Genomic DNA, 17411 nt, shown 5'->3' with positions numbered 1-17411 from the left:
TGAGCGTGTTATAGATTCAATGCCTCGTAGGTGTGAAGTTGCTATCAAAAATAATGGTTATGCTATCGACTACTAGCCAAAATTTAATTATTTTGAAATAAAAAATCAAAAGTTGCTTTAGTTTTGACCAAGCAAAAATTGGGTCATTTTAGTTTTCCACATATTATTTTTCGTTCAAAATTATTTTTGTATTTTTTATTTTTAGTTTCTTAACAGTGAATTAAACCCCTCATTCAAAACTGGAAAAATAATTACGATTTGTTTATTTTTGTAAAAGTTACAGGACATTTATTGTCTTTGCGATTTAAGTTGCTTTAGTTTTGGCCACCAGTGTATATCTATGTGATTTGGTGTTGGAAATCGGTAGATTTAATTCACAAATAATCCCACATCTATTTTAGAAGACTTTCTGGTTCTAAATCCCATAGGTAACGTACAGGGTGAGATGAAAAAGACTGCCACCAACTTCAGACAGCTATTATTTCTAAGTCACTCGTCCGACACCTGTTTAAACTATTCCAGTGACAACTCATTATATTGTTTACAATATAAAAGCGTTTTGGTGAGAATTTTCCAGAAAAAAGTTATTCGTGATGGAATTCAAGCGCGATAGTGTGATTTCTTTATATTTGGCTGGAAAACCACAAGTGGCTATAGTTAGAGCACTCCAGCATTCAAATGTAAATAAATCTTTTGTGTCTCGTACCATCGCTTGTTACATTGATACTGGTAGCGTAGCCCGACGTCAAGGAAGTGGACGGGAGAAAACAACAACATCAGTAGAAATGGTTCAAAAACCCGCGTCGCAGTGGCCGAAAAATGGCTCGTGAGCTGAACATATCGCAATATTCCATTCAGCAAATAGCTCGGGCTAAAGTCATTGAAATTTCAAAAAGTGCAAGAACTTACAAAAACAAAAAAAATTATGGTGTTTCGGTTGGCCACCAGAACTCAAGCGCCGGCCATGGTGATGGCGTGGGCCACCATAACAGCCGATGTACAGTGGTCGAGATCGTATGGGAACAGCGGCCAAAAATACTTTCAGTGCTGATATGAATATAAACCTTTGGCATAAAAATAAAAAATGTTACAAAATGGATATGGTCGGTGCATGTTTTGGCATGATCCCCTTACAACGTACCTCCCGAATAAGTGTTATTTGCCCAATTCTTGTCACACTTCAGATTGTTATGTTATTTGACATTTTACGTTCTAAAGAGTTAAAAAATAATATTGCTGAAGATTGTATGGAACGGGATAAGGATCGACTTGTTATGCGTATCATTAAATGATTTTTTATTACTGATGTGATATGTTCATTACACTAAACAACTAGCACCATAACTAGTAACATGACCCTAGTTGCCAACTTCCGCATGTTACATCCTTATGATGTATCTTTATTGCTAAGGAGACATTAACTTTATTACAGGATAATGGCAACTATTAACTGCAATTGACAAATTAACAGCACTTAACTACCCACTTATTAACATAAGGATTTGTCAAGGATTTGTGAATACGGATACGTGATTGCTGCGATAATAATCTTTTAAATACTCAATAATACGTTGACGACTGATGGCAAATAAAATCACCATGTGCCAAGTTTAATGTGTGCTGAATTTAATATGAGTAATATTTTGGCAGATTTTTATTATCCTCAAATCTTGATAAGAGGAAATTCTGATTTGTCAATATTAAATAGTCGGCAAAGGGAAACGTGGACATCAATCGATAAAAAAATGAAATCAATCAGTATTTCATTAAACAATATTCAACATCAAAAACAGTGGAACCAATTGTTCTAAAATAACAGGATTTATAAATTAGGTGAATAACACTGAAAGATACTTCTACAGTTTGCATCGTGAGGTTTTGTAACTATGCATCTTAAGATTGCCCTGACATAATTTATTTTATTATCTCCTAGGATATTAAAGAGTATTTTATTAAAAATTAATTATAAACCACAACCGGCTACTAATAAATACTCAAAAATGTATTTAATAGTCGGTGATATTTTTTTAATAATGGCATTCCATTATACAATAATCTCTTAATCTTAAACTATTTAATGTCAGAGAAAAGCATTGTCGTCTACATTATGGTATTAAAATAAGAATTGAAAGAAACAAAATTCAAAAACATACACAAATATTCTTAAACGTTTTAATGTATTTCTTTGATTAAACATTATTTTAACCTTTTGGTAAATAGAACAACAATTTCTACATCAATAGCACATATGAGTGTGCATATGATTTAATGGGATTATTATTAATTTATTTGTACCCGTATTTATTTCAAAAAAAAAGTATGTGTATGTTCTCATAGCCTTCAAATGGACAAGAAAACAAATAGCTCATAATTTATATTCTGCTCTGTATTTGCATTCGTATTATAACAAATCCTATAAATATCCAATCCAATCCAACCGCCAGCCAACCACCCTTCTTAAGTCCAATGTTCGTTGCTTCATACTTGCATCCAGTGGAATGGAGGTGTGTTTGAAGTGGACTGAACTTGTGTATTTTTGTATTGGCATAGATGTCACTAGTCGCAAGTTTTAATTAAATTTGCATATTCATTAAAGAATATCACTCGGCATGATGATTATTGTTAAATTAGAAAAAAAGCAACCTTAACGGCAGACATGTACAACTGGCCATTGACGGAACTAAATGGGAAAAACGTCAGATTATCACTGAAAAAATCTATGTTTATTAAATTAAGGAAAGGTGTCGTAGTCGCCAACTATGTCATAGAGGCCCTCGAGGTGAATGAAGTAAAAAAGGAAATTGTGTATTGTTAAATCAGAGCAGATTTGCATTAAAGAGTACACCTGCATATTGATTTCAGACAAAATATCTGGAAGATTGTAGAGCATATGGAATGTAAAAACTTTTATTTGCGAAACAGAGATTTTTTAAATTAATTGAAATATCAGAGAAAAAAGGTAAACATGCAGGATTTCAATGGAAATATTATCAACGGTATCGACATTTAAATTCGATTTAGTAAGGAAACACATATATGTGTTTTTATACCCTACACCTCATAGTGGTAAGGGTATTATGTCTTTGTGCATTTGTTTGTAACATGGAAAAGGAAAATAAAATCCGTTAAAAATTCTGTTAAAATCTTAAAAATACCGAATACAGCCGTTATAATCGGGTGTCTACGAAGTAAACCTACATAGCCATTACCATATTCAAATTCGAATCTTGAAGTAAAAGGTGAATAATGTAGCTAAAAGCATCAAAATACCGTATATAGGAAGGTATCGTTATATCGGAGCTATACGAAGACCTGGACCTGCATAGACAATTTTCTGTCACAGGCTGTATAATCCATTACGAACTTGTACCTAAAATCGTCAAAATAAGGAATATCGGGAGGTACCTTTATATAGGGGCTATAAGAAGACGTGGACCTGCATACACAGTTTTCTGTCACAGACAGTAGTTCCCATTACGATCTCTAAATACAAAATTTGATTCCGGTGAATAATGTCGCTAAAATCATCAAAATACTGAATATAGGGAGGCACCGTTATATGGGGGCTACACGAAGACGTGGACCCGCACAGAAAATTTTCTGTCTTAGGTGGTAGTATCCATTTTGAATTTCAAATACCAAATTTGAAACACTTCCGGTGAATAATGTCGCCAAAATCATCAAAATACCCAATATCCAGAGGTACCGTTATATGGGGGCTATATGAAAACGTGGACCTACATGGCTCATTTAACTGAACTTAACCTGCCTACTAGTAAAATAAACATGTGTGCAAAATTTTAGCCTTCTATCTCAATTCGTTCGAAAGATAGCGTGATTACAACAGGCAGACAGACAGTCGGACATCGCTAAATCGCTGATCAAGAATATATATACTTTGATGGGTCTGACATGAGTATTTCGAGGAGTTACAAACGGAATGACAAATTGACACTGGTGTAAACCACTTACGCACGTTTCGTGTTTTGTTTCACTGTCAAATAGAAAATAAGGGCAGGCGGCATCATTTGATCATACTTCTTCAAAAGTGCTGCGAATCGTAACATAACTTTGAATGGTGAACACTACCGTGAGATGATATCCAACATTTTTTTGCCTAAAATGCAAGACCTTGACTTGCCCCACGGCACACGTAACAATGGACGTATTGAGAAGTGATGCCGAACATAGCAGCTGTTTTTACTTGTTTTTACTGGATTAGTCTGAAAACACAACACATTTTTTTTAAAAATGGATGTCTGCTACATGTAAGAAAGGCTATAGCCGAACGGGTACGACCATGTGAGACCCTGCAACATAATAATATATATGATATATAATTGGTCTTAAAAAAATCATTGTAATTTTCGATTCGATGAATAGGATTTTGTCATTATCATATTCCACTGTCTAAATTTTTAACCACATATAAAATTCCACGTCGATCTTTTTTTTTAATTATTACCTCTAGAATATTTGGTCAAATTCAACCCCTAAATCAAACCCTGACCTATATATAAAATATGCAAAAATAAAGAAAATGCGTTTCTCAAAATAAATGGGCATAAATTTTGTATCATTTTTTGTGATTTCTTGAAAGAAAATAGTGATAATTAAACCCAAAATATTAAATTCGAATACAAATTGTGATTGCGTCAATTTTCACAACGATAATTTCGTGTGTACCGCTTGGCAACTCGAAAGCAACTGACTGAGGTGACCTGCAACATCCTGGATCCTCCCTCAGGCAAACTCCTCCTTATCTATGCCGATGATGTCCTATTAGCCTGCTCCAGTCGCCTTGCTAGGTGGGTCAATAAGCGCGCTAATGAGTACCTCGATGTCTCAATCGGTACTTCGTTAGATGGTGCCTGAAGTTGAATGTTGTTCTACAGCCTTCCTTTGTATATCCCAAATTAAAGAGGGTTCCAGCCGGTTTTGAAAATTTCAGGAGAGGTTCGACCGTGTTCATAGCTGAAGATAAGTCGGATTCATCGACGGTATTGATCAGATTTATCATCCTCTATGCCTTTCCCCTGGTTTGACTTTTCGTGTTACCAGATGGAAAGGCTAAGGTTGAGATAAAGGAAAATACTTTCCTCTTGTCTGGGCCTCCGCCCCTTCTGAAAGGCAAACGGTTGGTATAGAGCAAACTCCTTTAGGTCGATTTACGGTACAGCTCAAATGGATAGGATAGACGTCCTTATGACAAACACTGGACTGGCATTCGTAGAAAGATTATATTTAATAGATAATAGCATCGTTGAGGGTATGATAAGTTGCTTTGAGGATACGGACCACCAACGGGCATGGATTTGAGTAGCCTGGCGTACAGCTCATTTAAGTCAGGTTAAATAGTTTTAAGTGTATTACGAATATTTGCTTTTAGTTTAATATTTAGTTTGTAAGTTTTTCATGTTCCTCTTTTTTAATAAATCCAATTTTTTGGGGCATGATATAACTTGTAGTAGCCTTAAGGCATAATGTAGCCAGTTGTGTTCACAAATATGTTGAGACAAATTTCATGTTTAGTTAGGTTCAAGCCACTTAAGATATGTTAGTAATAAGATTTGAATTAATAAAGCGGCAACAGACTGGAACTAAAACTGAACTGCATTCTACGTTCTGATTCAAGTAATATTTATTACCGAAACCCATTTGAATAAAAAAATCCGTTTTTATTAAAGTTGTCGTCATTAGAGCTAATGCCAGAAAAATACGGTTGCAGAAACCCAAAATAAATATTTGTCGTGTTGACAACGAAAGAATCCTTGCGATTACCTTAAAGTCGTAACTTTTTTTTTAGTCTCTTTATTTGTAGCGCAAAAATTGTCTCATAATCGTAATATGAATATACCAACTGGGTGCTACAAACCCTTGAACTTATCCACATTGCGCTTTAAAGTAAAACAGAATTATGTTGAAAACTCCCTCTCACCTGTTGGATATTTTAAATGTTAAGAACACCACACAAACATACATATTCATTAAGTCCTTAAGAATCAGACATGATTTCGTAATGTAATTAATCACAAGTATTTTACAAACTACCAATGGCAATGTGCTTCAAGACAATGATTATATTTATATTATATAAACATACGAATGTATTTACAGATTGTTCCCAAAACCCTGTAGAAATTAATTCAGTTATTGAAATTGGGTTAATGTGGCTTTTGAGCAAATTAATTTGAAAAATGTTACACGACTAATTAAATGTAAATATTTGAAACTTCTTTGCAGGTATGTGCGTATGTATGTACACTTGATGTGAGTGTTCTTTTGTGGCAATTTATATGGGTGTCTTTCGAATTCCGAAAATCCAATTGTGTAGACATAAGCAAGATCCATTGAAAGTATAGCTTATATAATGGACAATAAAGTAACGTTTCATTCCATCAAAGGTCTGAGTTAAATTCCGGTGTGATATTTGTCATATTGATTAAGCTTGCTAATAAATTTGACCCTCAGCATTAGTCCGTTTATTTAAATATATTCTGACTTGCTTTCTGATTAATCGAAGTAGGGGGCCAATATTGTCAGCTTTTCCCAAATAAATGAAGCCTCCACTTTATATTAGATATGAGTAAAACTTTTAAAACATGTTGAACTTGTGTGGCGGTGGTACTGGTACGGTACTGATAAATTCCATACTCACACTTCATCTAGAACTTACAAAACTTAACTTGAGGAAACTTTTACATTTCTTTCAAAATTCATTTGAGAAATTGTAAATACAAATTTTGAGATTTAGTTGGATGGTACCGGAAGGAAAGGAGCGTCACATCCCATATTTGCATAGAATATGTGGTAGATATATTGAGATATATGAAATTTAATAGAAATCGATAATTTGTTCAGCCTGTTATCAGTATTTAAATTATTCAAAAATTTGACCACTTGTGGGGTAGATACCAAAAAAAAAAAATTCCGATAATCCCCGTATTTTCACTAGATCTAATATGGGTAATTATATATATTGAAAGTAAAAAGAAAAGTCGGTTAATTACTTTGCATTTATAAGCGTTATAAACATTCTATTACTGACACTTTATGGGGAAGTTACCAGAAGAAATGTACTAAAATATTTACCAATATTTACAAAAAATCTTTGGTTGGTAGAAATATTGAGATATATATATTTTGAAGGAAAATGCCGACGTCGGCCAAATTGTTGAATATGAAAAATATATTCAACTAGCTGACCCGGGCCGCGTTGCCGGCCCGTACATTTCGTCTTTAAAGCATAATAAATCACAGATCAGACTTTTTTCTGTTCTCATTTGACAATTTATTGTCAAATGAAAGAAGCAGGTCCACTTTTTGAAATGAACTCCATAACGCTTTTTCGGTAATTTTTGTTTGTTTAAATGTCGCTCGAATTCTAAAAAAACAGTGCAAATGTACATTCGAAAATAGTAAGTCAAAATGGAAAAAAATATGCAATATAAAACATTACTATTGTACATTTTAAAAGTCAAAATGAAAATGTTCAAATTTCACATTTTTACGCAATTTTTTTGGATTTTATTCTTTTCTGCCAAGAGACAATTCCGAATTTGTCTGAATCGTTAAAATCAGACCGGCGGTCTTTATGTTATAAGAGTAGTAACATACACAACTTTCTTTTACATATAGAGAGATATAGATTTAAAATTAGACGTGTTCCTCAGCCCCTAAATAAGTACTTAGGGTTAGATGGAAAGCCAACAGCATCTCGTGTAATAATTCTCAAATCGATATCTTCATTATTTTGGTAAATATAAGGATTTTAGATAAATCGAAATGGTGGGCGTAAAAGTAGTCGTGGTCAATATTTTTTCCTTTAAAAACCTAACTCGGGGCATGACGAATGACTGTACAAAAAATTATTCAAATCGGTCCACCCGTTCTCAACTGATTCTCTTACCAACGAACAACAATTGATTTTTATATATATAGATTTGGGCTGATATTACATGTATGGTGAGCAATAACCTTAAAAGCGGATAACGATTTATATCGAAGCTATATAAAAATCTAAACCGATCCCAATAAAATTTTGGAAGAGGTATTTTGAGCTGTCCGGTATCAAATATCATTGTTTTGGAGTGCATATTGCGCATGTGAGGGACATAGACCCCCAAATTGCATGAAAAATATATATGGTAGCTATATCCGAACCGATTTTCTCCAAATTTAATGTACTTGAATATACTAAATTCAGGTAATTTGGATTGATATTGGCCATTTGATGCACAATTAACCCGAAATCGCTTGAAGGCATATATGGGAGCTATATCTAAATTTGAACTTATTGTCACCAATTTCAATAGGGTTAGTCCTTGGGCCAAACAAATATTGTTTGCAAAATTTTAGCTCAATCGGATAATAAATGCGGCCTGCATTTTGTTCACAAAAATAAATGGACAGACAGACATGTTACAAACACATAATACTCTTACTTCTATGTGGTACAGGATATAAAAACTTGACCCTTTGTGGGGCAGGTACCAGAATGCGTTGGTAAGAATAAAGGGATATAAAAAGTAGTTCCAAAATGTTGACCCGTTGTAGGGAAGGTAAAACGGATTTTCTCATTCGCTAATGTATATTTCTTACTCTGATTTTAAACAGTGTAACACGTTTTATATGACAACCATTGTCTTAGCTTGGCTTTAAAAATGTCTTCAAGTATTTATCTATGCAAATGTAATAATGCTGCTGCTAATGTTTATTTGCTTCAATTCCACAACTTAATGAAATCACTTAAACAATGAAAACATGAACAACATAAACGCAGTCATTTAATTAAATTAAATTTGTCTGTCCATTTGTGTTTTATTAATTAAACCAACTACTTATGGGAATGACTTTGAAATTTCTAAACATGTTTACGCTTCATTGAGTTCGTTTAACAGTTGGCAAATACATTTTGAACATTCTAAATTTTTATATTTTTAATAATGAAGCCCCTAAAAAAATTTCAAATATTCAGTGAAAATGAAAAAATAAGAAGTTGTAGGGCACATTTTTATTTATTTGCTGTAATAGGTGTGTATTTATAAGATTTTATGCGATACATAAATCAGGGATGGACCTCAAACTCCAGAAAAATACAAAGTCTTTGTATTTGAACCATTAAGAGACTTGGCCGTTTTAAAAGACACAGAAACCAAGGCCAATAAAAATCAATATTTTCCTATTGGTAAAGATAGAAAAGTAAAAAAGCAGCTAATACCCTCCACCATTTCAAAGGAACTTGAAAAAAAAAACCCGAAAACTACCACTTAAATGAAAACCGTTATATTTGGGGACTATACGAAGACATTCATACGACATTTTTTGTTATAGGCTGTAGTGCTTATTACGAACTTCAAATACCAAATTCAATACAAAGACGTGGACCTGCATACGAATTTTTTTGCCATGAGTTGTAGTACCCACGAAGATACGAAATTTGAAACTATTCCGGTGAATAATGTTGCTGAAATCGTCAAAATACCAACTATCGGTAGGTACCACTATACGAAGACGTAGACTTTCATACAAAAATTTTTGTTATAGCCATTTTTTGTCATACCCATTACGAACTTCAAATACGAAATTTGAAATAATTCTGGGTAAAAGTTGTCGCTAAAATCATGAATATATCATATATGGGGGCTATACGAAAACGTGGAACGACATGGCCCATTTACGAACATAACCTGCCTACTGGTAAACTATGCATGTATCCAAAATTTTAACCTCCTATCTCAATTCGTTCAAAAGATAGCGTGATTACAACAGGCAGACAGACGGACATAGCTAGACCGTCTTAGAATTTTACGCTGATCCAGAATATACGTACTTTGTAGGGTCTATTATGAATATTTCGAGGAGTTACAAACGAAATGACAAAATTAATATACCCTCTATAGAATGGTGGAGGGTATAAAAATTTGGGGGTATGTTCAACGAACACAGATCTTTCTTGCAAGGAAACCGACATTTTGACATAAATGGCATTCTAGTGCCTACCACGTTTATATGGTTGCTACATCAAAACGTTGAGACATATGGAAAACGTTTTGTTGGACTGATTCGTACACGCTATGAACCCAAAATCGACTTTTATGAAAAAGTCTGCCGATGACTTATGACAGAAAAAAAATTTTTTAGGCATTCTCTCATTTCCATATATTCTTGTCGACCTACATAACTATCTAACCTATTACTTGTTATTAAAAAGTGTTTTAAGAATCCTTGGAATTCATAGGTTTTATTTTTATTATCACAAATGACAAATGTATGGTTTCTCCATAGATTAATTTAGTTAAGTTGTAGGTAATTGCTTAAATCAATTTCATAAAAAGTCACCTTTTCCAATGCAAACCCATGTCATGTTCTGTTTTTCTTTTATTGTGACATTTAAACCCAAACTGTTGATATTATTGTTTCATACTGATAGCGCTCAGTTTTGTATTTAAAGTGTGTTAGTAAAACGACAATAAAAATAAACTCAAGCAACATTCCTTAATACCATGAATTTTAATTACACTTTGAAATAAATCATTTTAATCCGCCATTATACCAAAACAGGGGGTTTTCAATGTAAAACTGTTGCACAACCCATCCTTCATAGAAATGGGATTATAAATAAAGCACAATTAATGACAGAAGTACTTTCTCAACTCCTTTATTATATTATTGGTCATCCCAATTTTGTCATCTCGAAACTCTGAAACCACAGATTTTTGATTAATTTTCATACGAGCCAAAAATATGCAACAACTAACTAGTTTTTAAACTCTCCACAATAGTATTAAGGGTATATTAAATTGGTCATTCCGTTAGTAACACCTCGAAATATACATTTTAGACCCCACAATATATATACATTTTGTTATAGCCCCCATATAATTATACCTCCCTATATTGATAATTTTAGTTACATTTTTCACCGATGTTTTGTTCAAGTATCGCATTTGAATATTGTAATGGCTTATAACAAAATTTACCTATGCAGGTGCACGTCGTCGTTTAGACTCTAATATGACGATAACTTTTGGTATTTTTAAGATTTTAACAGAATTTTGAACGGATTTCATTTTTTTGAAAATTACCAAATTCGTCCCAAATGGTGGAGAGTATTCAAAGTTCAACCCGGGCGAACTTCCATTTTTTTACTTCTCACTTGTTATTTTTGATTTTTATACACTACAACACTATGTGTTAGAGTTTAGAATAGGGCAGAAGCCTACGCTTTTGGATAGTCATGAATAATATGGACAACCGACGGAGCTAGAAAACGGCCCGTCAAAATCTTTGCTAATCCACATGTTTATATAAACAATAACATTGATCTTTTTTGGATTCGAATTTTGAACTGATTTTTCAACCAACTGCTTAATTCTGTTGAGCATTCAGTAAATTATTTTTTTTACTTCACTTTAATTAATTCGTGTATTTCTTTTAATAATCACCTTATTTTTGTATAAATGTCACTAAGAAGTAACCACCATACACTCTAAGAAGTCTTAAGAAAGTCTTAATTAAATAAAACACTTTAATTGTGCTTTACATTCCAAATGGACTCTCAGCTAAAACGTGAACGCGTCATTACAGTGAAATGGAAAATTGAAATCAACCAACTACACATACAACTAAAGCAATAGTACAACACGGAAAATTATTTAATACACATAAAAAATGTGGAATTGAAATACATAAGGGATAATACCTAATTGTTGGACCACCATTTATTGCAGATACGATTTATCATGGTTAGAATTATAAGGGTTAATTTGGCAAATTTTTCCATCCTAATAAGAACAATTAAGTGGAATCTGAAGCAAGATAATTTGTTTTTATTTCTATACCCTTAGCCATATTTTCACAGAAATTAATTTACCATATGTAACAAGCAATCCTAATATTTTTATTAATGTTAGATCAGGTACAAAAATGGGCAATATCGGCATCAAAGGACCACAATTGTAAAAAAAAAATGAAATAACAGTCCTATTCTCTTCAAATTTCACAAACACAATTTGCGAAACATGTCAGCGATTCTTTTCAAAACTTGGTATATATACATGTTTCACTCAGCCAAAAGTTAAAACTTCGATTAATTACAGGGTGAGATGAAAAAACTGCAACCAACTTCAGACTGCTGTCATTTCTAAGACACTCGTCCGACAGCTGTTCAAATTATTCCAGTGACAGCTCATTAAATTGTTTACAAGCGTACAAAAGCATTTTGGTGAGAATTTTCCAGAAAAAAGTTATTGGTGATGGAATTGAAGCGTGATTTCTTTATATTTGGCTGGAAAACTGTAAGTGGCTATCGTTAGAGTACTTCAGCATTTAAATGTGAATAAATCTTTTGTGTCTCGTACCATCGCTCGTTACCGTGGTACTGGTAGCGTAGCACGATGTCAAGGAAGTGGACGGAAAAAAACAGCAACATCAGCAGAAATGGTTCGAAAAGTAAAGGAGCGACTTGATCGAAACCCGCGTCGCAGTGGCCGAAAAATGGCTCGTGAGTTGAACATATCCCAATATTCCATTCGGCAAATGTTGAAAGTGCAAAAGAAAGTGCAAGAACTTACACCGCAACAGAGAGAAAATAGACTGAAAAGAGCTAAAGAGTTGCTTCGCTTGGCCGAAAATTGTGAACTGCCAAATTTGGTTTTCTCCGATGAGAAAACATTCGTTGTCCATCAGTTTGAAAACAAACAAAATGATCGTGTTTACTTGCCAAAAAATTAGCTGCACCGTTTGGCCGCAGACCTTGGACATTCCAACAGGACTCAGCACGAGCCACCCAAGAATGGTTACAAAATAAGGTTCCTCGTTTCATTTTCAGCGCACAATGGCCACCAAAAGCTCGGGATACCAATCCGTTGGACTATTGTGTCTGGAGTATTATGGAAAGCAAGGTTGGCACTAAAAAATACCAAAGTGTCGATCACCTCAAGCAAGCGCTTCGCCGGGAATGGGCCAAAATACCGCAGACAATACAATATTCGGGCAGCATGTGACGGTTTCATTGGTCGTTTGAAGGCCATAATTCGTGACAAAGGTGACCAATTCGAACAAATCTAAACTTATTCTAAAATTTGATGCTATTTCCGACATTTTCAATAACATTTAAAAAAAAATGGAAAAATTATGGCGTTTGACTTTGTTGCAGTTTTTTAATCACCTTGTATACATGTTTCACTCAGCCAAAGTTAAAACTTTGATTAATTATTCGAATAAAGTTAGAAATAATTTTTCGAATTTCTTTAAATTTTGCACATCCCAATATTTTTTTTTATTAATATTATTGAAGTGAAATACTTCGGAACTCTATCTCTCATACATTTCAACATTTTCAAAGAATTAACACATATATCGTATAAAGTGAAGAAAGTAGTCGATGTGGCCCGAATCTGGCACGTTTTAGTATTTATATCAGATGTTGGCTCAATCCTTTGGAACATGGGTCAACAGTTTGAATGATCATAACACAGGTCAAACGATTTTTAAATAAACGGATATTGACAAAAACGACTGATACTTTTTAACTTGTAACCATGGTACAACAAGGAGGTAGAACAGCTTCGTAAAAGTACAGAAATAAACCCCTGAGGCAATGCCCGCTTTCTGTCAGAATTCGTTTATTCCAATCATTGATTTCTAAAATATTTTGTTTTTATTTTTCAAAAAGTAAATACATACACAAAATTGGCAGAAGTCGGACACACTTAGAACACTATTTGCCTTCCAACACTATTTTCTAAGGTTATTTTAAGTTTGATTCACGAAAAAAGTTTTTTTTTAACACTTTATCTTATCTAGATGACCTAGCTTTATCTAGATATGCGGGTCCGTCCGTACGCTCATGTTAAATTGAACATGCCGTCAGGGTCAACATGGAAGTCTATAACTTTCGGAGATGATCACAAACTTTTTGGAGATTGAAATTATAGACCACTCTACGTAGAACTTTATGTGGCATTAGAGTTTACGGCAAAGTTTAGCCATTTTGAATTAAATTAAACTATAAAATTTTTACTTTATTGTAATGATTGTTTCTCAGTGACGATACTAAAGTGGATGCTAATGAAAAATACAAAATTTTTCCAAACATATCATCTAAATATATAAAAGAATATTGTGTTAGTTACTACGCTTATAACTCAAGAACCGCTGAACTGATTTTAATGATTTAAACAAATTCGGAATTGTCTCTTGGCGGAAAAAAATATATTCCAAAAAAATCGCGTAAAAATGTAAGATTTCAAATTTTTTATTTTGTACAATAGTACAATAGATGTACAATAGTAATGTTTTATTTTGCATAATATTTTTCCATTTTGACGAAAATTATATGGTAGCGAACCTGAATAGATGATGTCAAAATAATTTAACGCGGTCAAACCAAAACCAAATATCAAATTTCATAATAATAGAAAGGACCAAACTTCGTAAGGACCTTTAAAATTTTTCTGTAAAAAAACAGCGAAAAAGTACATTTTTTTTCTTTATCAATTTGTTTTTCTTTTCTATCAATATTATATAATGTACGATTTCTTTTCAATTTGAGTATTAAATTGAATCGTTTTTTGTGAACAAATTAAAGTATGATTTCCACCATATCAAAGAATGTTATATTAGTTAATATACTTATAACTCAAGAACGGCTTGACGGATTTTGACAATTCATACAATTTTGGAATGGTATCTTGGCAAAAAATGCGTAAAAAATATTTTTGGTGTAAAACTTTTTCAATTTAGCAAACTATATAGAAGTGTACATTTTTTATTGTTTTGAATTCTGAATGAATAATATCAAAAATGAAATAGTGCGCAATTCGGTGTTAAGTGGCGATCTTTCATGTCTAAAATTGGAATTTAGCTTGCAACGCCAGGACCTACATCGTGCTTCAGCTGAAAAATGCGAACACATTTAAACAAATGACCAAGCACTATTGGGCTCATTTCAAAACGTGGACCTTCTTCTTCCACATGACAATAATTCGTCCCATGAGAACTCAAAATGCAAAATTCATTGGGACTGCAATCAGTGAAATACCGAATATAAAGGGCGCAAAATAGAAGTAAGAAAAGGATTTCTATCCTTTCAGAAATTCTTCCTAAACTTTCAGATACCTTCAATCGCTTTGCAGGTCATGATATGGGTCATAACCCCCGGATAAAGGACCAACCCGATTTCAAGTATATTTTACATATTAACGATATTTTCATACTACTTTCAGCAAATGTTGGTAATTTGGGAAGAACCCATCCTTACAAAAACTGATCACGTTTTGTATAACCATCATATGATTTAAGATATTTTCGGGGTCTTTGCCACTTTTTTCATTTTTTTGGCCCTTATTTGGCATTTTTGTTTCTAAGGGGGTAGAAAACCTCTTCACATACAATTTTCAATTTTCGGACTAGGGCCCATCTTTAAATCTGGGCTTTATGGGGTCTCCAACGCACAATTTAAATTACAAATTTATTAATTCCATTCTTACGGTAATAGGTGTAAAAAAGTAGTTATCTTTGACTACTATGAAATCATTCTGCCCTAATTATGAGGTGGACAAAACTAAACGGGGAAATAAAAATTACAGCTAATTTGAATGGTTTGATTTCTTTTCCAGATATGTCAAAAATGCAGCTAAATAATGTGCACTACAATACATTTAAATGAAACTCAGGCAAAAGTTTGTGAACAAATATTTTTGGTCAGCAAAAGCCATGAATAATTCAGTTCAACAGAAATCAGGTATATTTTGAAAAATTTCGTAGAAAAATACGTTTTTTATATAAAAAGGTCTTACTTTGAAATAATTTTAGAGAACACAAACAAAACTTGCCCTTCTAAAGCCAAATAGATGTACCTTTTAGAAAAAATAACTAATGGCAAAAATTAAAATTTCTGCCCACACAATTCTTGCCCTGACATTCCTACTTTTTTGTCACTTGCCTTTATGAAATAATTAAAACCAATTTGTTTATTTTGTTATTAATTTTATAATGTTGTATTTTGTTTTGTTCCTGATACACGGGAAATCACTATTTTGACTGGTTTCAACAAATGTGGGAACGTTGATAGCTTTAAATATATTTTGGACTACGTCTATCAGCTTTTTTCATAACAACAAAAAGCTTGTTTAGCTTAATTTTTTTGTCCTTCTTCAGATATTTTCAAGACATTTTTTGGAGGTATTTATCTATTTCCCATTAATATTTTTTATTTGTATTAAAAAAATGAAGATACATTACAAAAATATTAATAAATACTTGCAATGAAATTCTCTTTAAGTACATCGAGAACCCAAAACATTTTGAGCAGTCCTGTCAAAACTAAATAAAAACCGAGAAACCCCTTTTAAACATTAAATGTAAAAGAAGTACATTTTTGGGATTATGAATTCTTTTCAAAATCGTAGTCACTTCTGTTATTATAAAATGGGTAAGTTAACCATTTAATGTGTTATCGCTTTATTGTCTTTATAAGTTTTTAATATAGACGATGTAAATTGGTTTAAAAAGTAATTTTTACTCACCTTTCTGAAATTTATTTCACTAATTGAATTTTAAAAAAACCGTATTTTTCACTTGAATATATCTCTAATATATCTTTTCTTATCTTCTCACAACTTTTTTTTATAAAATAATGGCCACAAAATTGTTAAAATTTCTTTCAGCTTTACTTTTTTCAATATTTCACAGAGTTTTGATTTCAACACAATTCTAATTCAAACTCCAACGGAAAAGGTGTACCAGTATGCGTGTGTAATCAGTTGTAGCTGATTCGAAGTGCAGCGCTTTAAATCTGAAGCAACAGTGATACTATTCGGCCGCAAGATGACAGATTTATATGCCACACTTGGAAGTTGGATGCTATGAATCTCCACCAACTAACCAAGTTAACCAACCACATGTTGTTTATCAGACACACGCACACATTGGCCAACGTTCTACCACATAATAACACGAACTGGCATTGTGATATATGCCAATCGTTTAGTGGTGAGTTTGTGCGGCCAAATTTTGCGTCAACGAAGGCAAATGGCAGTAGTGCACAGTGGCTGGATTGTTGAATAAATTGGAATATGTTTGTCAAGCAAAGACCTTTAGTTAGGATTTTTAGAGAGATTTAGAGAAGTTTTAAGATTTTAAGTATATTTTTAATAGAAATTGACTGAGATTTGACATCTAGTGTTCTTAATGAATACCCGATGTCCTACACAAAAATGTTAATATGTATCCACAATTTCATATAGCTCCCATAGGCCCTACTCCCGATTTTACTCTTTGGAGGATTTTTGCCATTTTTGAGATAGAGTAACAAATTGTTGAGCCAAAAATGTTAAATATTGAACATGCTTTTGATGTGGCTATATATTGATAGTGAACATGCTTTTGATATAGCTCCCATAGAA

General features: G+C 32.9%; 1 protein-coding gene across 1 annotated transcript in view; it reads right to left on the bottom strand.

The window, feature by feature from the left end:
- Positions 1–16841, bottom strand: part of LOC101897624 (diuretic hormone class 2) — a 68500-nt gene extending 51659 nt beyond the window's left edge. The window contains exon 1 of the mRNA XM_005180665.4: positions 16533–16841. The gene's annotated coding sequence lies outside the window, so the exon portion shown is untranslated. The remainder of the gene's footprint in view (positions 1–16532) is intronic.
- Positions 16842–17411: the final 570 nt, after the last annotated feature.

This window comes from Musca domestica, unplaced genomic scaffold (genome assembly GCF_030504385.1).
Source record: "Musca domestica strain aabys unplaced genomic scaffold, Musca_domestica.polishedcontigs.V.1.1 5, whole genome shotgun sequence".
Taxonomy (NCBI): Eukaryota; Metazoa; Arthropoda; class Insecta; order Diptera; family Muscidae; genus Musca; species Musca domestica.
This window is presented reverse-complemented; position numbering and strand designations above follow the sequence as displayed.